This window comes from Lonchura striata, chromosome 1 (assembly GCF_050655825.1).
Source record: "Lonchura striata isolate lonStrDom1 chromosome 1, ASM5065582v1, whole genome shotgun sequence".
In the NCBI taxonomy this organism is placed as follows: Eukaryota; Metazoa; Chordata; class Aves; order Passeriformes; family Estrildidae; genus Lonchura; species Lonchura striata.
Genome location: NC_140703.1, coordinates 60,183,803 through 60,207,200, shown reverse-complemented (window position 1 = coordinate 60,207,200; position 23,398 = coordinate 60,183,803). Strand labels below are relative to the sequence as shown.

The 23,398-nt window shown below is 37.2% G+C and overlaps 1 long non-coding RNA gene across 2 annotated transcripts in view; it reads left to right on the top strand.

Moving 5' to 3' along the window:
• Positions 1–461: 461 nt before the first annotated feature.
• LOC110470887 (uncharacterized) overlaps positions 462–23,398 on the top strand; it is a 78,981-nt gene continuing 56,044 nt past the window's right edge. Inside the window, exons 1-3 of one of the 2 annotated variants that reach the window (XR_014954416.1) lie at positions 462–716; positions 1,096–1,229; positions 6,829–6,875. This is a non-coding gene — a long non-coding RNA (uncharacterized LOC110470887). Of the gene's footprint in view, positions 844–1,095; positions 1,230–6,828; positions 6,876–23,398 lie in introns of both variants that reach the window. The other variant, XR_014954417.1, reaches the window with a different exon arrangement.

Here is a 23,398-nt window from a genome sequence, read left to right as displayed (position 1 = left end):
CTAATAAATTAATTTATTATTTTAAATTCACAGAAGTAAAATATGAATAGGGTAGAATGAAGCAGACAAACAAACAAACAAACAAGAAAGGATGAAAATTGAAAATTGTTTGAGAATACACTTTGAAGGAAATGGATTTTAAAATACCCTCTTGCTCACTTGTAAAGCAGTGACAGCCCCAATATCTCAACAAATACAGAGCAATTCATGTTGTGAAATAACAGTGGAGTTTTTATATCTTCTAGATTCATGGGTGAAAAGGGGGATCTGCATGATGAGGAGTTTCAGGGTGTAGAGAGAGGGACTCTGACCTGATATTACCTCTCATATTACACTGTGAGTCATCCTAACAGAGACAGTAACTACTTGGCTTTTGGTTTGAGGGAGGGAGGAAGGGAGGGAGGAAGGGAGGGAGGGAGGGAGGGAGGAAGGGAGGGAGGGAGGGAGGGAGGGAGGGAGGAAGGAAGGAAGGAAGGAAGGAAGGAAGGAAGGAAGGAAGGAAGGAAGGAAGGAACGAACGAACGAACGAACGAACGAAGGAAAGACTGTCTATTGCCTATTCCCCCCATAAGGAATAAGGCTGCAGAAAGGCCATAAAGCTGCCCTCCTCTTTCAGCAGCTAAAGCAACAGCTGTGCAATCCAGCTCAGACAAGTATTCTCAGGTCCCATTTCAAGGGAAGCAGACAATGAAAAATTGAATGAAACAGGCAAATTGGTGAGAAAGAACAATGGAAGAAACAGTATGCAGTGGGGCAGAATAGTGCTGCAGCTGTCTCTGCTTTGTCTCCTTTTTCCATCAGCTGGACTTGAGGAAGGATGTGACTTAGGTCTCAGTAGAGATGGTAAAGGCTGAGCATTATTTGCATTAATGCTTTTAAATGCCTTTCTCAGTCTCTCTTTTTTTTTTTCTTTTAGTTGACCTGAGCCTCAGATTCTCAATGATCCTTTTAATATCTGAGGAAAGTAAGCAAAACACGTACACTTATATTAGTATAGATGAAAGGTCTTTCTTTAGATTTTTATTTGTTACCTTTTTGTAGGTATTATTTTATAATTTATTTTCTCTTTTAATCCTGTTTTGTTTCACTTGGCAGCTGCAGCAATAGTTTCTAGCTACTGGGAAAACAGATGAGCAAATATCCTCTGTCTTGAAGTTAAATGTATTGCTGCAGCAACAACCCTCTCCAGCTTTCCAGCCACCATGAATCCTGAGCCTACTCTTAAACTGGTAAGTCAGCAGCCATGCCAGCACAACACATTGCCAGAACTGTTCAATCAGGCCAGTCTATATTGATTTATTTTAAAATATATTCAGCATCAGTTCCTCTGTTTTCTGTCAGTTAGCGATACTGTCACTGCTTTGATTCACCACCTCTTCTACTGCAAATCGTATGAGCACATTATCAAGCAGCCAGTGCACCTAGGTTTTGAGGCTGACAATACAGGATCAATGTCCCAGGGACTCAACCCTGAATTTCAATAATTCAATTAAATTCCTTGAATACCGGATTCAGCCAGATCGATTCCACATTGCTTGCATGTTCACGTATAAGACATCCTCCACAGAGAACCTGCATATAGTCCCCTTGTCGGTGTATAACAAAGGGAAAAGAGAAGATATTGAACTGGAGGAAAGATAATCAAGCATTGAACCTGCTGAGCCTAACAGTAAAAAAACATGCAGGCGGATTCTGCAGCAGCTGAAGCCACTGGAGGATACTGTGTCTAAAATTGGGGTCCTATTAAAAATGTATAAACATATCCAGGATTAGGTTTTAAAGCTATTGCTATAGGTATGAAATGAGCTTAACTTAGAACTCCTGGGCTCCCTCTAGGCTCATTTACAGCTAACCAAGGGAAAAAATAAACTCTTTTATTGCTTGAATAATTCTATGCTACCTATAACAGTAGTTAATAGTTAATAAGGATTTATGCCTCTCATAACTGAAAGGTGTATCTAGATTTTATAAGTGGATATATACAGATGCTAGAAGTTCACTACCCATACTTTGTTCACAAACAATATAGGAAGAAAGAAGAAGAAAGAAAGAGTCTATGCAAGCCACAGGTTGTGACTGCATAGGGAGATTCTTTAAAGGATGCCCAATCTTCCAGGCCCAGCTCCCATCTGTGGCACTGCTCCTTTGGATGCAGAAGCCTACAATACCCTGCATCATGCATGGTACCCTGCATGAATTCAGGCCAGGTGTAGGTGTAATAACCTTCCTCCCACCTAGCAGCAGCTGCAATTCTATAACTTCAGGATGTGCTGACTAGTGATAAATGCTCCTCCTTAATCTGCAGCTGGAAGTTTCTTGGGACCCTCATTACTCCTTGGTGGATGTTTGTATAACATCAAGAATGAGAAGTCATGGTTTTATTTTAAGCCTCTGCCCTTGTGTAATGGAAGAAGGTAAAATAGCAGTAATTGATAGTAATAACCCTATGAAATCAACTTCCCAAACAACAGAAATTCTGCCATGACTAGATGTTCTGTATTATTTGGAGAGGATATTTGTCCTTATGGCCTAATTCACTGGCAACTTTTAATTTACCACTAAGGGACAAGTCAGTACTCTTTAAAAAAAATTACTGGGAACTCAATTAAGAACAAATTCCAATTGTATCTTATTAAGTGTTATGATTATTGAACACTTAAGCAAAACATCAAATAAGGTTCTGTGATAAATGGTCCATATAGGGTGTAGCATAATAATACTGTGCAAAATAGTGATGTATAGGACTTCCAGTATCAATAGCCAGACCTAGAATAGCCTAAAGATCACTTTAATTTTTAAAGAAAAACTTTTTTTCTTTATGGACTACAGCCATTTCAATTTCATAGTTTAGGTTCCTACATAACTATTATATTTCTTATTATTTGTTATAGTAGCAGACAGCAATCCATTCTGAGCTATTTCACAAACACTCAGAAACCTCCCAAAATTATTTTTATAAAACATAAATGAGGATCAATGAAAGCTGTAAAGTATAGAGGTTGGAGTGCATATCATTATGAGATATGTTTCAGCTTAAAATTTTATTAGCATGATGAAGGGGAGTAGGATAAATAGATGGCTATTTTGTTCTTTTCAAAATAAAAAAAATATTTAAAAATAAATTCTTACTCTTTTTGTTGACATTTTCTCAAATCAGAGTGAAATTTTCATTGACAATATCTCTAGGGTCATCATTTTAATATCTTTTGACAGTGAGCAGCTTCCCTCTGACTAGCTGGCTTATGTAGGATAAGCCTCCCTTCTATACCCTCATTCACCATACAGTTTTTTCTTTCATTTCACTCATTTTATTTGTATCCCACAAACTGAATGGTAATGTTAATGCTAGTAATAATACTTGTTTGAATAAAATTTCAGGATCAGTCCTCTACTATGCTAGTGCAGTGATGGTTCATTATACAATATGCTTGTGACACAGAATGTTGTCCTTTGTGGCTGAAGCAGAGCTAATCCAATTAATTTGTTCATGAAAGCCAAGCTGGTTTTAAAACAGGGTCTAGCACAAAGAGGAAAGGACAGTTTTTTATTAACTTTCTCCCTTGTCTCAAGACATATTTATTGCTTTCTGCTCAAGCAGAAATAATAAAAACCTAAGAGTACAACAACTTGCATGAAAAATCTTTCAGCTCTTGTGCATGTAAATAGATTGGACTTTTGATTGAAAATACTCTGTGTATTTCTTAAGGCTCAAACTTTAAAATGCCTAATTTGGAAAGATACCAGTATGTGCAAAAGAGTGACTTTCATAATGCATGGCAGCAACATTATTAATTAAAGCAGAGGACACTGCAAGGATATGTCAAAGCAAAATAACCTTCAGCTAGCAGAAACAGACTGAGCTATAGGTCAATTTTATTGTGTTATAGAGCAGACACTGTTTTTCGCATTGTGTTACCAAAGGTAGCAGTGAGCTACTCAAGGCAGGTTTTTGCTAAACAGAGAGATCACTTAGAAAGCCTCAGTAGTCACATATAGAAATTATGTGATGGATCAAGGATATTTTCTTTTACTCCATTATAAACACTCTCATACCAGTGATGATGGTCTTTATGTATCTCTGAAATAAAAGTTGAACCCAGCAAAATGAAGTAAAAGGGTGAGTGTATGTTTACACGGCACAGAGACAACATGTATTAGCAATTGCTCTGCTGGGAGAGCTGTGAAGTTGAGCTGCAAGCTCACAGTCATGGAAGACACTCCCTTTCTGGGTGCTGAGCAGACCCACTCTGACTGGGCTGAAAACCTCAAGGAGGATGCTGTTGGTGAAAGTGCTTTTTCTTGGTCCTAAAAATAAAGACATGTTTGTCTGAGTGTCTGGCAGAAATTTCCTTCCCTCCATGTTATGGCATTAATAGTCATTAGCAGGTTTAAAAAGCTTTACATACTCTAGCAAGGTAGGAGACAGCAAGGTATCTGCCTCAGTTTAAGAGTTGTTCAGGAGATGAAGTAGTATTCCCAAAAGTATTATTGCATTCAGAGATGGGGTCATGCTCAGAGAGTTTTATTGTCTGTCTAAAACAGCTGCTTTGAGAAGTATTTGTCCAGTTATGAGCAAACTGGCTTCTCTAAGACTTGGGCTCCTTGACCTTTATATATTGCAGCTATAAACAGGACAGAGCTTCTCTGGGCTTTGTTTGCCATGGGTACACCAATGCTCAAATACTTAGAAAACTTTCATCAGAATCTGCACTTCTGTTGAGAACACGTTTCTGTCACACAAACTGGCTGTCCTGAGTTCTGTGGCACTGACTCATAATGCAGTCCAGTCTGGATTGGTGCTAATTAGCAGCTGCTGGAAACATTGATGGGCTGATACATGGCTTTCAGGGAGAGTATATGCAAACACATAGTGCAGCCTGAAGTATGCAAGGTTCTGCTGTCTGGATGATGATGTGGAGTCAGGTTGCTTTCTTATTATGAGCTTTTGACCTATACTGGGTACATTAAGTAAATATGATCAAAGATAATCCAGTTGTACTACTCCTGTAGACTGCTATGTGAATAGCCCAAATCATCTTGATTTGGAGGTAATAACAGAAAAATAAAACCCCAGAGATCATTAGGTTGCCTATATCTGGACACGATACTCCAATTTAGAAAACAAAAGGAAACAAGCTGACATTCTCACAATAAAATGATGATTTAATCTGTCTGTGGAATATGAATATGAAAGTATTTAAGTGTTTTCACAAGTCATAACCAGAAACATGGCAACAATGTGGAAGTTGAGGGATATATGAGATACACAAGCCTCTGGCTTTGTGACGGTGCCACTTTTACTTGATGACTGATTGAGAAGACTAGATCAACAGAAGCTGCTCACCTATTACACGTGGGCATTGCTACATATCCTGTAGGAGGCCATCTTTTGTGGGGATCTCTTCAATACCTGTGTGTATTTCTCTTGCTTGGCTGAGATCAGTGTGTTTTAGATGAAGTGCACAATTCTGTACATACTGCACAAATGTTTATCCACCCCTACAGCAGCCCTGTGCAGACCCAGTCCTGCATGTGATTATTTCCCCTTGTGCTCTGACCTGTGTCACTTGCTTTTCACTTGCATTGCTGGCTGAGGGTCATCAACCACAGGTGATGGGACACTCATTTTCTCAGTGTCTCAACAGCAGCAAACTTGTCCAAATTATACAGTGATCCATTTTCCAACAAATGCATCCCCTTCTCTCCTTCTTTGGCCAGGTTATGCTTAAGGCTATTGCCTCTGCTACTAGCTTTCTTTAGAACTGCAGAGATAAATACTGAGGTGTAAAAGTTGAGAAATGTTTAAATGGTTATCCTGGTATACCTCATCAGCATTAATGAGGTAATCTTATTTTATATTTCAAGGAAGGTACTTTCCTCTTGATTCACTGTAGGCATCTTTTTTCTCTCTTTTTATTTTTTCATCTATAACAACATCTTAGGCCACTCATGTAAGATTTTGGGAGCATCTTTTCTGTAAATACGTTTCCCTGGATCTACAAGTTTGGGTGGAGTAAAGAATATATGTTAATATATTTTACTGGAGGTAGGGCTTTCAAATAGCAGAGGTTCCACCATGTTGCAAAATAAATTCTTCTACCAGTTGATAGCTTTATTGTTAAAAAAATCACTTATTACTTCTCTAAATTTGTCTTGATTAACTTCTAAACCAGTGGAAGATTTTTTAATCATTATTTGCTAGCCAGAAATTTATCCCTGACATGCACAGTGATCAAACCAACTCATAATGTTTCCCACATACATTAACAAGACTTAGCTCTAGGCTCCTGGGAAAAGTGAGATTTTCCAGGTCTTAGGTAGCTATTTTATATCTTTACCAATCATTTCCAATTTATAAACATCCTATTTTGCAGCCAACAGAGTTTTTATAAATATATATTGTGCTATTTTATTAATATTATTACTAGTTATATATGGTGGAATAAATAGTTTGTACTTCTCACTATTCTCACTATTTTTTTTTTAATTTCTGAATATCCTTGGATGAACATTTCTGAATACAGCTTGGCTTTTTTTTTTTTTTTTACAAGGAGGTCATGTTGGAAACACTGTCTATTTATCACCTCAAAACCAGCACTTTTTCAAAACCAGTCCTTCCTTCAACTCTGACCTAAATTCCATTTTCACAGATGCTTGTCCTTAAATTCAATTGCTTTAGAAAGCATGATGCTCAGATGGTCTCATCTTGCTAAGTGAACTTGATGAACTTGATTGCTCTGTCAGACTGACCTGTCCTTATCCCAGTTTACCACTTTACTTGGTTTTGTGTAATCTGTAGACCTTACCATTATTGATATTTTCTTCCAGATCATTGGAAAAAACATTGACCAGTATGGAGGCAAGAAGAGATCATGGTGAGACATGACTAAAAATATTCCTATTAGGTGATGATTTTCAGCCAGTTTTAATTCATTGTATACATACCACAATGATTTTTTTTTTTGTTGTTATATATAATTTTTTTTTTATTCAAAATGTGATTAACTTCTGGGTCAAATTACTTAGATGACTTTGTCATACTTGTGATCTCAAAAGAACATAGCTTCTCTCAGTGAGATCTGTTTCCAATTAAGCCCTACTCATTAGCATTAAAGGTACTATAATTTATTTTTCATCCTGAATATACCATATATCCATCCATTTGTTAATGCTCCCCAGTATGCCTTTGTGGGGTTTTGTCTCCAAGAAGCTGATTCTAGGTTGAGATCACTTTCCTTTAGGTTAGTTTTCAGTGATCAAGTTGTAACATGGAGCAAAATTTCAGAGGAGAAGTAGAGTGTGAGGGAAAGTAAGAACTGGGTAGAAAGGTTACATGACAGTGTATCCAGCACGCTGCCTTACTTTCATTTTGCTCCTTGGTGAGTTGTTTTGTTTGTTTGCTTTGTTGTGAGTTTCTTTGCTTGGTTGAATTTTTTTCCCCTGTTAAATATTTTGTGTCTCTGGTGCTCTGAACTGGGACATGTGTGGCATTTCAGGATTTTTTTCAATAATTTTTCTAGTCCTCAATAGCCCACAAGAGTAGGTACATCAGTACATGTGAATAGTAACAAACTTGCAAGGGAATAATTTTTCTTCAGGTCCTGTGAGCTATATCATAGAGGTTTCATAGTGTAATGAAAACATTCAGTGCCTCTGCATAATTTTTACACCTTCCCATCCCCAATTATCAATAAATACTACAGGCTCCTATAGGTTTTCCTTAATAAACAATCTCTAAGAAAACTGAATTCAAGTAGTGTTTTAGGAATTTATTATAGACACTTTATGGTACAAACATTCAATTTTAAAGATGTTTTCTTCACTCCCAGCGCCCAACTCTTAATAACCTGACCCCAAACACCACCTCAAAATGACATTTCTGGCTTAGGAAAGCCAAGAGCTACACATTGCTAGAGGCTGAGAAAGCATCATTGTATGCTTGACCTATTTTACTCCTTTCTATTGGCATCTGTTGCTGGCCGTTGTTGGAGATGAACTGTTGGATATTTAGTTTAACCCAGTTTATTTTTCTAGTGTTCAACATTTTACAATTAATGCATATTCTTTAGGGGTACTAGCATATTAACTTTCTTCAACTTGGCTGCACAAGTTTTTAAACCCTGACCATTCAGGCTAAGCACTGTAGCATTAAGGTAAATGGTAAGGTAAATGGCTGCATGTTGCATATATTCCCTTTTCCTGTTGCTAAAAATGCAGTGGTCATTAAATATGGAAACACCCTAATTATATTGTACGTTTCAGAAATCCATCTAATCTCAAATATACTCAAAATCTCTTCATATTTCCGCCACACAGAATAGCTGTCGTTTTTTCCGTATGTATATTTTCAGAGAACAACAAAATGGTTTTGAGATAAAAAGAAAAACATAGAAGGTAGAATAAAATTATAGAAGATGTTATTTTATATTAATGGAAGGTATCTTTATCTTCCAAGTTTCATAGAATGCAACCTGAATAAAACACGTGCTATTGAGTTAAAAGCAGTAGTACTTATTATACTGATTTTATCATCCTTCAAGATCTATAATTTTGTTCAGTTTAAATAATTTGCTCATGGATGTGTATATGAATGCAGTGATACCCCTAGACCCATGGTTTGAGGACACTTCCATGTGTCACCTAGTGAGACAATTGTTATGAAATTCAAGTCACCATAAAACAGACTTTGAGACAATTCAGGTGAAGAAAGGCTTCAATTTGGCTGTTTAATTTTTTTGTTTGCAGTAGGAGTAAGCCCATCTGGTACAGTTCACAGTTCATGTGCTACAGCCATCTGAAAACGGAAAGAAATTTAGTATGAGTTAAATGGATCTATAACTGAATAAAACAAATAATCTAAATTCTATTTTCTACGTCACTTGATTGGAGATATGAAAGCCACCAAGATACAAACACACTCTTCAGGAAAAACCACCAAATCAATAGAGCACACTTTAGGAAATGTAGCAGAGTCACTATCTCATAGTCCTTTGCAGTCCATACTATTGGCTTATAATACCTTTAGTACTCAGGCATACTGATGTAAGAGTGTAACATTGCCATGGATCTGTAGGTACCCAGGTGTGGGCACTGACAAAAAGAGAAGACTTAACACAGCAGTAGAAACCACAGTCATACAGTGAAATTGCTTTGTCAGTAATTTTGACTGCTCCCTTTAGAGAAAGGAACATGTTATATTCATTCTTTCCACTTTCTCTCAAAATATTTTTTCAGTATGCTTCTTAGGAATCAAAACATGTCCAGTTTCTACACTCTGCCTTCAAAAGCCAGAGTGGAAAATGCAGCTGAACATTCAAACCTGCCTCTCATACACACTGAAAGTGCCAGCAGAACAATTTCGTCACAATATAAGGATGTGGTTTATGCCTCTACTTTCCTACTTTGCACCAACAAGCATGCTGTGCTGTCCTTTGCTTTCATGCAACCTGTAATCTATACAAAATTCTCTGTTTTCATGTTGATAACTGAGGTACCTGTTTACTTCAAGCTTAGAAGGAAGTAAAATAAACAATAGAAGTCCATGAATATGAAAGCCTGCACACAGGCTTATTTTCCTTCCTAGAAGCTCATACAAAGTTAAAAGTGTGGCAGCCTGGCAGGAAGACAAGAAATTTTAGCTGTGCTTAATATAATTAAAGCCAGTCAGACACAAACATGAGGTGGCTGTCCTGCAAATTGTTATGCACATCGATAATTACAGAATTATATATGAATATATGTCTGTTTTTGTATCAAACCTACAAACTGCTTCACTGAAGCCAATGTGAATCTATTTGTATGACTAAGGTTCAGCTCTGCAGGTCCAGGGAGAAAGCATTGTGCTGTATCTTTTATTGATAGGAACTATGAGACGTCTTTGTAATTTCAAAACAGCCTGTGGAAGGAAAGCAGAATCTATCACTAGCCAATACCAAATTTCTTTTCTACTTTCTTTTGTCTCTTCTTTCAATCTTTCCAAGGCAGCAGAAGAAATCTTAATTTGGTACACCACAAAAAATAATATTTAGAATCTGGACTCAGAGATTATTTCCTACTTCTGTGCCCATTGCAGAATGGATCTGGTTGGAAGGGAGCACAGGAGGTCATCTGGTCCAACCTCCCTGTCCAAGCAGGACCATCCCAGAGCATGGGATTGCAGCCAGCTGATTCCTGAATATCGCCAGTGAGAGAGACTCCTCAACCACTCTGGGATTTTTTTTTTCAGTACATGATCACATGCACAGTGAAGAAATTCATCCTCATACTCAGATGGAGCTTCCTATGCATCAATTTCTATCTATTGCCTCTTGTCCTACTGCTTGGCACCACCAAAAGAAATCTGGTGTCATCCTCTTGGCACCCTGCCTTCAGATACTGGTAGATATTGATGAGATCCCCTCTCAGTCATCTCTTCTTGGTGCTGAACAGGCCCAGCTCCCTCAGCCTTTCCTCACAGAAGAGATGCTCCAGTCCTTTACTCATCTCTGTAGCCCTACACCAGACCTGCTTCAGGAGCTCCATATACTGAGGAGCCCAGAACTGGACACAGCATTCCAGATGTGGCCTCATCAGGGCTGAGTACAGGGGCAGAATCCCCTCACTTAACCTGCTTGCATGATCTTCCTAAAAGAAGTCATTATTATTCACGGCTTGTGAAAGAAAGAAATACTTTGTTAAAAATTTTACTTCATAGTCAAATGTAAAGAAAAAATCAGGAGATTCTGGTTATGCTGCAAAAGGGAACTTGACTCCCTCTTACTGGTAGGGCAGTGTCTGCTGCTGTCAAAAGCATGGCTTCTTTTACACTAAGCAATAATTTTGTAGTCAAAAAACTACAATAAACCAAAAATTTAAGAATTAACCCTCCTTCAGCTTGAGCACTCTAAGATTATTTTCTTCACATTTTTTGCTTTCTTTTGTCTTTGGAACATTGCTTCCTAGTTTGCAGAGTAGCTCAACTTTGTCTACAAAAGAGAATAACTAGAATAATGGCTAGACAGATACTGCTCCCAGGCAACAGAGAAGAGAGAAAGAAAATAGCAGAAGGAAACAGAGCACCTGTATTGCAAATGCTTAAATGAGAAATCCAACTAAACATACAAAACATCTGGGCTTAGATCACTTTCAGAGACAATTGTAGGACTTCAGTGGTTTTATGGGTTCTCTGTTATTGTCTTACTATTGAAGAGTGGTTTCACTAGTGAATAGTGCCATTTTCTGCATAAAAGTGTTCTTGAGTAATCAGGTTTTGTCCTTTCACCAGTAAGGATTTGTATAAAAGTAATGACATTAAAATTTGCAATATTTTGACAGAGCTTCAGTCACCTCTAAGCTTAACTGAAAACTAAGAGACAAAGCACCTCTGAGAACATAGTCTTACAATCCAGAGTTGGAAGCAAGTACTAAAATATGAAATTTCTTGGACATTTCTGACAGGTTTATCCCATTATTTACACACTAATAACACAATATGAAAGGTAGAGGGGGGTTTTGTTGTTGGTTTTGTGGTTTTTTTGTCTTTAAAACATTTTTTTTTATTATTAATCTCCATTTATCTGCTATATTGAAAGATTTAAAACAAGGGAGCAAACAAGAAGTGCCTGAAGACAGATTCCAAAGTAGTTTCTATTAACTTAAATGGGATTTGGTGGAATTTAGAATTTCTTAAAGTCAGACTATTTCATTTGTATGTTCTATGAACCTAAATTTGCACTTGCACTTATGAAAGTGTTGTCTCAGATACTAAGTTTGCATTTTAAGGTATTTCTGTGAGTTAAGAAGACACAAGATTAAGATAATTAGCCAGCATATGTCTTTTCACCAAGCTAGGCTAAGCAATCGTTTAAGGTTTTTCCTTCAGGAGAAATGTTTTGGTTGTTTTTTCCTTCAACAAATGGTCAAATATGAGAATTTAGTTAACTGAAGATTTATCAACAATTTTAGACCTTTTTGTATTTATATCTTCTCAGTGAAAAACATTTTACTTAACTTCAAAGGAGAATTAGTAGGTAGTGATGTTGCAAGATTGAGATGTAGAGTAATTTCCACCATATGGTGTTTTTGTTTTTATCACCATCTTTGGAACAAAGGGTAGAACTTCCTAATTTGTTTAGGTTTTTTTGAAAAGATTTAAATGGCTAACTTAAATCCTAGATGTTCTGTTATTTTTCCCCTTACTGTTTTTTTTTTTTTTTTCTTTTGGTAGCTTTCACATATTCAACACTGCATAAAAGACCCATTTGTAATTATGTGTAACCTTTGTAAAGCCTCTGGGTAAGGTCTACTCATTAATCTTTAACCTGACTAGCCTTGGGGGTGGTGAAATTGGTGCAGCCATGTATTAGAGGCTCAGAGACCACAAGCTAGAAGTACAAAAGGGATAATTAAGTGATCGTATGAAAGAAAAGCAAACAAAACTAAAGGGATAGGAAGATATTGTACATGCCAGGCAGTAGTAAGGACAAGAGAATGCAAATTGCTATAGATAAAAGTAAAAAAATAAAGGAGGCAGTACCTTTTTCAAAACAAAGCCAATTAAATGTTCTCATTTCTTAGTCAAGCACAGATCGCCTTCACTAAATTAGGCCTCAAACATTGTAATAATCATACAGCACAGACACAGGGTTAGTTTTTAATAGTGAGCCCCTATTTATATTTTTTTGTTTGTTTTAATGAATAAGCTGCCTCACAGTAACTGTAAAAGATGCAAGTTATAATATCTCAGTATATGTCTCAACAAAAAAACAACACCTGGACAAGCGTCAAGCTGTAACTAAGGGAAAAATCCTGCCCCTGGCCACCAGGCTGTGAAGAACACCTGGCTGCTGGGCAGGTGCTCTGTGCTGATCCCAGCCCTCTGTGGGCTCACAGTGTAAGTGATCATCAAGGGTCTGAGATGTGAAGCATTTCTGGGAAAGGAGACAGGGCCAGGACTCAAAACACTAGCTCTGATGAGGCTTTATGGCTTTTCCAACACCTTGATAGGGAATTCTTTGAAATTGTGAAAGCTATTCTCTTTGCTGTTCCTAAAGGACAATGTCCTGTCATCTTTTGACTGCATGTTGAGAAAAGTGTCTAATTTTAAATTCATGAATTATTTAATTAAGTACAGGTTTCATTGAGTATAGGTCTCTCCATTTGATTAGACACTTGCCTTGGCATCTTTCTCAAGCTGATCTCCTCTACCAGTCTCTAAAGTGCTGACATTAAGTGGTGATTTTTCCCAGTTGCCTGCAAAAATCCTCATCACTCTGTGAAGATATTTAGACTTGGCTTCAGGGACTGGGTTTCCTTTAAAAAAAATCATTTTATGCTTCTGTAATCCTTCAGTGTGTTTCTGAGTAGAGCAAGACTCTCATGCACTCATAAACTGATCAGATTATAACCAGTAAATTATAATCATCTGCACTGGGGAAGGATGGAGTAGGATAAAAAACCCAAGCATTACCAACTTTTGGGATTTTATATCCACTTTCACAACAAGGGATGAATACTTTCCATATGGGTGAAGCTGTTTTTATCAAGAGGTTGCATGAGAACCTGATTTTTCATGAAAAATAAAAATTGATTTTAAAAAGAGCTATACTCTATGTTTTAAAAGAGATAGCCTTTATGTTTCCATAAAAGTGAGGTAACTGTTCAAAAGACCCAGCATGGTCATCTTTACCTCTGCCCCTGTGCAGGAAAAGAAAAGTCACTATGATGGGCATGTAGTGGTAGGACAAGGGGCAATGGCTTTAAATTGGCAGAGGGTAGGTTCAGATTGGATGATAGAAAAAATTCTTTGCTGTGAGGGTGGTGAGGCATTGTCACAGGTTGCCCAAAGAAGTTGTGGATGCCCCATCCTTGGAAGTGTTTAAGAGCAGGATGAATGGAGGTCTGAGCAACCTGGTCTAGTGGAAAGTGTCACTGCCCATGGCAGGGACACTAGAACTGGATGTTCTTTAGGATCCCTTCCAACCCAAACCATTCCATGATCTCCAGCATACTGGAGCTGTAATTTTGACAGTTCTTGCTAAAGGAAGGTCATATGCTCAGTGAGGTAGAGGCCGATTAGGAACTGATTCTATATTTGAATATGCATCCAGGTGACTTATTAACTTTTCAAAGTTGATGTGTATGAGGAATCTTATTTTAAATTCTCAATGAAGATAAAATACACTCTAAAGTGGAAAAATTATAAAAGGAAATGTGTTCCCACTGGACCTCTCTCTATGTGTTTATCTAGCTAATTTTGTAAGTATGGGAAAGTATAAAAATGTTTGGAAAAAATAAAGAAGAAAATATCATAATAGTGAAAAGAATGAATTTTCATTTCCCTTTGTCAAGGGCAAATACTATAATTGCAAATATAACTAAAGGTCCTGTTAAAAAATGCAACAGAAATGTTAATGAGCTTGTAGAAGGAGACTTCACCAGTTTGCATAGGATGGCCTGACACACAGTGTGGAAATAGTCAGCTTTGCACAAAGAGTACATAGAAAATCTAGTAAATCACAGACTCCAGTTTGACAATGGTAGCAAAAAATAATGGCTTAACATTTTGAATTATTTTCTTTCTGCTTTACTTCTGGCAAGAGGCCTAGCTAACTACAGTAAGCAGACTGAGGATCAAATACTACTTTCTTTGTTAATGGTTGAAATAGTCCCTCTTTCTTAAATAAAGATATAGGTTTTTTAAGGCCACCACCTAATGTTTTTAAGATCAAGATCGGAAATGAATATTAGTGAAGCACTCTTATGATGACAAAGTGATGTGAAAAAGTAGAATAATAGGGGAAAAGCAAGATTTTGTACAGTCATTTTAAAAAATTTAATTAAAAATGCAAACCTCATATACTGAGAAGTATCCAGCTTCCTTGGTTCTAAATGAACTCCAAAGTTTGTTGAACGTAGTTACCTTTAAATAGTTAAACCAGAATAAAACCAATTGAATAACATAGAGAATCATGCCTTGGCTTGTGAAAAGATCAGTGTAAATAGGGATAACCCTTCTTCTCCTTTCTTCCCTTAACCCAGTACTTTTCATTCCTTAATGAGATAGAGTACATGTGTAGGACCTACTCGTAGGATATGCTTATCTTTCTCAGTCCTTCAGGGCTCTCAAGAGGAACTAAATCAAAGCTAATCAAACAAATTCTCACTAAATTTAACAAATAACTAGGAAGCCAGAATAATGGATGCAACCAATATGTGAACTTCAGATATAACTGTAAGACAATTATGGGAAAGAAAAGTAGGTCAGAAAAAATAAGGCAGAAAATGCTGTGTTTTTAATGCTGCATTCATTAGCTGTCTGGGTCAGCTACTTTATCTCTTTCTAATCATCTGTGTAAATAAGACTAGCAATGTCATATTCTTTCATTCCTGTGCTAAACTGACAATTTTCATTGCTTAATGAGATCGAATGTTTCTGGGTTCTACATATGTATACTCATTCTCCTCGACCCTTTAGGGCATCTTCCTTCCCATGATGAAAAAATTGTCAAAGAATAATAAACAGTTTGTAGTGAATTCAGCAAATAAGTATGATATGCATGCAGTGCTTTAAATTTTCGGTTATAATAAAGTTATGCTTGAAACATGCAACATAGATCACTGCTTGAGGTACAGAGTGTTACTAATCACTGCACTGGTCATTTACCCTGAATTCTACAGTGTTGGCTACTGTTGGATAAAGAATATTTGATTTAATTAATGTTTCTTTATTAACACAGTGATAAATACTGTGTTACCTTAAACAGGAGTAGTCTTTTTATCAATATAAACAATTGCTTATATTGATACATGGTTATATTAATAAATGGTTATATTGATAAAAGCTTACAGTGAAGACATTTTAAATGGACAATATGAAGCCAAATATAACAGTACTTGCCTCTGTGCTTTTCCCACTTCCATGGAAAGCAGTTTACTCATAACTATCTTATAATTTATTTTCTTGCCTTTCTCAAAGTAGTTATCTCACAGATAGAGCATCTACTTTGATTCACAGTCCAAACAATTGGAAAAACATAAAATATCATCCTAAACCAAGAATCTTTTCAAACCTCTGGGGTAATGTTCCTAGAACAAGTTAAGGTCAAGATGATGCTTTATTTGCTTGGGGTGGAAGGGAAACAGAAGGCAAAATATTTAAACTCAGAGCCAGACTAAAATAACACAGAAATCAGTCAAATATCTGGGAGTAACAAGAGTGGAATCACTCAGAGTTGAATATTTCCACATGGATAGGCATAATCCTTAGGAGAATGTAGAAGAACTCGCTGTCTAAAAGACAGGAATATCAGCATTATGGAGGTGCTGATATTATTATAGGAATGTTGATACTGGGTAGGAAGAGAGGAGCTCTTAATCTAGCAGGGTAAACCACATACCTTAAAAATCATAGAAAATATGAAAAAATAGATTAATCTTTTCTGTTCTAAATATTAATTCCTATGTCGGTGTCTGTAACTCTCTTAAATACATTTGGGGCAATTTTGCCAGGAACAAATACTTCCTACCTTGGAGTTACCCATTGTATACAGTACCCATGTAACAATTCATACTGTTACATTTTTAGGTTTCTTAAACACTGTCAACAAATGCTGCCTGGTTAATTTGACATCTGTCTGGAACATTAATGTCTTTTTACTGTCCTTAATCTAAATTTTGAATTTTTTTTCAACCTTTTTCCATTCACATAGATTAGTTAAATATATAAAAAGAGAATGCATTGTCTCTGATCATGCTAATTAAGTTAATACATATTTTACTATCACATTTTATATGTACCTTCTAAACTGGTTTTACCCACTCACATGCTTAATGACTGTGACTCCTAGATCTTGACCTAAATTCTCATTCTGGGTTTGCCTCCCTCTGGTTATTTTTGCAAGGTGATGCAGAAATCTGACATCTCCTTGTTAGATTGCTGCCAGTTTCAACTTTACAAGTCCATGTGTGATCTACTGTCCTGCCCTGTGACTGCTTTCACCTCTCCTTTTTTTATTCTGTCACTGTCACCTCCATCATCACACTCTTGATCACTAAGCTCCATAAATAACCCATTTATTCTCTTTGAGACTTTTTTCTCTGTGGATTTGTACAGGTGTACTACTTCCAAAGGTCTCTGTTTTCCTCATTCAAATAATTTTCACACTGTAGATTTCATTATGTCTACCTTTAGGAATTGGGCATCTAAGCTAATCCTAGCCATCCTAAGGACTTTTTTTAATCATTGAGACAAAAAGGCATATGCAGAAATAGACTTACTTCTATCTTAAATGTCTAGTTTAGGTTTAGGTTAATTACCCACAAGTAGAACTTACAGGGAGTATTAGGTGATCTTTTCAGACTTGGAAATATAAAATTTCTAGATTTAGAGCATAAGACTTCTACTCCTGATGGAATTTTGCTCAGTTAATAGCTGTTCAACTTATCTGCAGCTATACTTCTAAAAGTTATGGTAAATATATTTGTTCTAGGCTAGCAGTATTGTCGCTGTCCCACCTCAGTACAACAATCCCTTTTCTGTAACCATGGGAGTATTTTTTTGCTGTTAGATTTCTTTCTACAATGCATTCTCTGATTTTGACTCGTTGACCATAGATGAGCCAGAATTATGTGTTGCCATGGCTGCGGTGATGACATGAGTTCAGATAGGTGGAAGACATAACCAGTCAATAATATCTTTCATCCCCTGAATTTACTCTGGACCTTTGATATCTGGGTAGCTATGACTTATCGCAGCAGATTCTATATAGTTGACAACAGGCAAATTGGTTTTTTTTTTAGCACTGATAAATTAAAACAAGACACATAATGCGCAATAATGCGTAATGTTAAAATTATAGGTTGTTCTGGGCAGTTGGGTGGCCAGGGATGTGGAGAGAAAACTGTCTGAGCTACCAGGTTCAAAGATCGCTGGCACAAAGTCCAGCTGAAGGGCAGTCACCAGCACTGTATCCCAGGGCTCAATATAGATTCTGTTTAACACTTTCATTAATGACCTGGATGATGCTGGGATCAAGTATGCTGCCAGCAAGTTTGCAGAGAACACAAAGCTGGGAGGAGTGGTTGATACACAATATACTTGTACTCTTATCCAGAGAGATCTACTCATGCTGAAGGAATGGGCAGGTGGGAATCTTAATGCAGTTCAGCAGTCCTGCAAGTGGGGAGGAAAAACTCCATGCACCAATGCATGCTGTGGGCCCACAGACTGGAGAACTGTGTTGCAGAACAGGGGGACCTGGGGGTCCTGAGGGTCAACAGGCTGCCCATGAGCCAACAGTGTCCAGACCTAACAGGTACAGTAAGAGGAGTGCTGCCAGCAGACCAAAGGTGGTGAGTCTTCCCTTCCCCTAAGTGCAGGTGAGACACATGTGGAGTGACTGGTCCAGTTTGGGGCTTCTCCATATAAGAGAGATAAGGACATGCCATAGAGAATCTAGGGAAGGGCTACTGAGGTGATTAGGGGACAGAAGCCTCTGTCATATCAGGAGAGGCTGAGAGTGCTAAGTCTGAGAAGCCTGGAGGTAAAAAGACTCAGGGGATCTTATCAATGTGTATAAACACATAACTTGAGGGAAGGAAGACATAGATAGACTTTAGTCAGTGGTACACAGTGACAGGGCAAGAGTCAATGATCATAAATCAAAACACATGGAATTCCTCTGAACAGAAGAAAACAATTGCTTTTACTGTGGCAGTGCTCAAGCCTAGAGAGCTTGTATACTTTCCATTTTTAAAGATGTTGAAGACCATTTTAATCATGGTCCTAGGCAACCTGGTCATTAAATATGCTGGGGATTGGATTAGATGGTCTGCAGTGGTCTGTGTCAACCTCAACCATCCTGTCATTCTGCAAAATTGGACTAGGATTTACTAAGTATAATACAAGTAATACTTCACTTACCATGAAGAAATAGGGCATAAATTATCATATATTAGTGGTATTTGGACATTTAATTTTTGTTGCAATTCAGATAAGTTACAAAGTTTCTGAAGTGATAGCGTTAGAGAAAGCGTCAAAAATGGTTTGTGCAGGATGGTTTGTGCAACACCATTTAGAAAACTTGAATTATTTTAACTTTCTGATACTTGATATATCAACATAGTTATTGATGCACATGCTTTTTTGAATTGGGGTTCATATCTTGTCTTCTGCTAAAGGAGAAATAGACATATGTGATTTATAGCTGTTATTAATGATTTGGAAATAGATCTTTTGAGTTGTGCATGTCTTATTCAGAACCTGTTACTGTGGAGAGTGATAGTCTCAAAAAAATTCTGTCAAATTTGTTTCTAGTGAAGCAGAAATGCACATTTTACTGATTTTGCTTTTTATTTATAAGTTTGGAACACACAAGTTGGCATCATGGCATATGCAAATGCATAGCTGCTACTGTTCGCAAACACAGCCTAGGAAAGAGAAGACAGAGAGGAAAATTACAGATTCCTTACAAGGACAGATCTTCCTCACAAAGATTGAAGTGAGGAAGGAAGAAGAGGCTTTGATCTCTTCTCTCTGTTGACCAGTGACAGAACCCAAGAGAATGGCCTGAAGTTGTGTCGTGGGGTTTAGGCTGGATATTAGAAAAAGGTTCTTCAGTCAGAGGGTGGTTTGGCACTGGAAAAGGATTCCCCGGGAAGTAGTCACACCACACCACCAAGCCTGACAGAGTCCAAGAAGCACTTGAACAATACTCTCAAACACGTGGTGTGATTTTTGGAGTTGTACTGTGCAGGATGAGGAGCTGGACTTAATGGTCCTTTTGTGTCCCTTTTAGCTCAGATTTTTCTATGATTCTCAGCTGTGGCTCAGTTTTTTATTTGCATCCTAATTGGTATTTAAACACCTAAGATCATATCTAAGGACTGGATTTTGATCATTATCTAGAATTTATTGTCTCCCACCCTATTTTACTTGTAGTATGGCTATATATACAACAATGAAAAAAGTCCTTTCAGAACTAATCCACACAGTCTATTGCAAAATCATTCACATCTCTCATCACAGGTTTGATGTTTATAATTAATCATGAGCAAAAGAAAACATATGCTTAGTGCAAGGTCACTTTGAAATTGGATCTATACATACTACTCGCCTGTGATTTAATGTCTCTGGCCCTGTGACCCTCACCGGCCCTCTGTATGATCTCTGACTACTTGCATTGTTTCACAAATTAGATCCTGACTCCTTGACTGACTTTTTTCCTGTCCTTGGACAATGTCAGTGTTTGATGCAACTGAGTACCATTCTTCTGCAAAGAATACCTATGCAAGATATGGGTTGTCGCACACAAAGTTATTAGTGATTTAGGAGGAACTGTTGCTAGCCAAATTTTTTTGTTATTTAGATGTGAAATACAATTAAATTGAGACGTATTTTGAATCTTAATACTTAAATCTGAGCTTTGAGTCTTCCTTTCTCATTTTTTCTGATGGTGGGTGGTGAGACCAAATAGGATTTTGCCTTCTCATCCATCAAATTGACCTCTTCTAATTAATGAGTGTGAGAATCTACAGAACTTGTGACTCATGGGGATGTTTCATTTATTGGTGCATATAAAAGCATTCACAGCACTAAAGCATCATTCCAGATGAACTTAGGTGAATGTTTGGCAGAAAAATTCCTCCTAAATGAGCAGACCAGAACAGTACCATTAAATCACATCTCCTCTTCAACACTCCTCTGCAGCCTTATAGCTCATTGCATTTTAAAGACTTTGTGTTTCTGGACTTGATTGAGCACAGTACAGAGCCACATTCATTCTCTGTACTTCAGATACATAACCAAAACAATTAAGTCAGAAGTTTGTTGTCTTTTGCTCTGTTTGTAGGCAACAGAAGCAGGCATTTCTAGAAGACAATCTAGACTTTAGGTGTACTAAATCACAGTCTGGCATGGCCTGTTCTCTTTATATAATAAAAATTAAGGTTAGGGTGATGATAATATGCTTGCTTCAGCTTTACATGGATGCCACAAGAGCTGCATAGCTAATAAGTCAGTGGAAGTCATCCTTAGATCCTTTTAAAACCCCAGATGCTGTGTAGTTACAGATGTTGGGAAGAGATGTATGCTGTCCATCAGTTACAGATTTTGGAAACAGATGTGCATTGTCCATCAGTCAACAGTGTTGATTGCCAGGTGGAGCATCCCACATTGCCCTAATGGAGATAATGCTTCATAATGTGACAGTAGCTAGCCATGAATGAAGAGTTATGAAAGCTGCTTATACCTTCTCATGGTACAATTTTATTCTAATTCTTAGTGCAAAATATGTGGTTGAAATTCTCACTTATGGTACTACATCATGATCTTTGCTGGTTTAGCTCTCAGGTCTTTCCTCTTGTTGATGTGCCTTCTCCATATCTTCTACAGCTAGCTCAATTCTACATTAGCTACATTCAACGTCTACTTTTAATGTGTAACCTAGACAGGCAGAATTCTAGCTATCACAGGGGCTTCCTCTTGGCATATTTTGTTCACTGAGTGCTGTTCAGAAAGTTGTGGAGTTTTTTGGTTTTATTTTCTTTTGTCTTGATAGTTTGTTTTAAATATTGAGTCAAATATGGAAGTTATATTGTTTGGGATATAATTATTTATTTATTATTTGGGAACAGTCTGTGCTCCAAAATACAGGTCTGAATAGGTATTGAGAAAGGCCTTCTTATCTTCTTCCTTTAATTTTGCCTTTTTTTTTTTTTTTTTTTTTTTTAAATGAGTGCAGGGTTTGAGGTATGCTTTTAAAAACTGTTATCCTGATGGCAGAAAATATTGGTGCTCTTGTAGGTGAGAGCAGAGAGAGTTATATATTTTTTGCTGCTATTTACTGCAAAAGTCATCAGAGGTCAACATTCATCATACATGTAGGAACAAATTGTGTCATTTAGGGTATGTTTACACTCCTGGGTTCAGGTAAGTGCAAGAACCTTTGTTCATGCTCTGAGTTACAAGTAAAAAAAAACTTTGAGCTCTGGTCTTCTGGCTGAATCAGTAAATCTTGCCTCTCCAAAGGACTTATTATAACAAAGTTATATTGCTTCCGAAATGAGGCTGAGGTAAGGAGAGTGACACACGGTCATAAGTGTCTGACAGAGGAAAGTCCTTAGGTGCCTCTAGTTACTGTCAAAGGCTGAATTTTTGACACTACGTACAGTAGTCCTGTAGCCCTGTGTTCTTGATATATCAGAATTTATCAAATAGGTATGGTGGAAGGAAGGAAGGAAGGAAGGAAGGAAAGAAGGAAGGAAGGAAGGAAGGAAGGAAGGAAGAAGGAAGGAAGGAAGGAAGGAAGGAAGGAAGGAAGGAAGGAAGGAATATAAATATAGATTATTAAAGGGTTATGTATATGAGGGTCATACATACCATACATTTCGATCCTATAAATCACTGATATTTTTGTGAGTTAGAAATAACTCCATAAAATCTGTCCCATAAACTACAGGTAATCTTTTGGCACTCACCTCAGAAGCAACTGCTGCTAGAGTCTGGAAAAAAATCTACTGGTTTAAATAAAGTGTCGTTCTCATATTATACGGAATGTTTTAAGAGCAACTACTTTATCTCATTTTCAACAGTTTTAACAAAAGTGACAAATAATATAACAAGACAGTAATTCCCATGAAACCTTTTCACACTGCTAGCTTTCTCCTTGACAGTAAAACCTAAGTGGGAAAAGCCCCCATCAGGTAGCAGGTGCTCACTGAAAGATGTGAGTGCACAAAGAAGTGTGTGGTGCTGCTACTCCTTTCAGTTAATTGGAGGGAATACAATCTGTTAAAGTTTTCATGAAATGATGCTTTGACTTGGCATTTTTCCCTTCTTTCAATCATGTTAAATGATATTTAGTTAGATGGGGCCCACACACATGATAAGTCTGTCACCACATAATTTCCAAAGTACAGCATAAATAATATTTTTTTATTGGAGTTAGACACAAATAATTTATTTCTTGTGCATGGTTAAATGGCAGTTGGTGGTTTAATTTTGGCTATATGCAGTTAGTATTTTGGCCAACATATTTGTCAAAAAAAATCAAAAGAAAGTTTAGTTTAACCATTTCTGTAATTACAGTGTGGACTTCCCTAAAGAGAGAAAAGTAAGAGTTTCAAGGAAGAAAGAGACCAGCAAATGCTTCCATCAGGAAGTTCTGCCACAGTAGAGATGGGCATCAGAGGTTTCTTTTCTCATACCTCTTCCTCTGTGTCTCAGTACTAAAGTATTCCTGTCAACTTTTTCTACTCTTATTACCCTTAAAGGAATGCAGCAAGTGGATTAAAAAGGTAGCTCATGCTGCCATAGACCTTGACCCACTAAATTTTGAAAACTTAGGTTGTACTTCAGAAGTGGCCCAACTAAAGTAATAGAATCCTGAAGTTTCTTTATTTCTGATGCCTTGGCCATAGT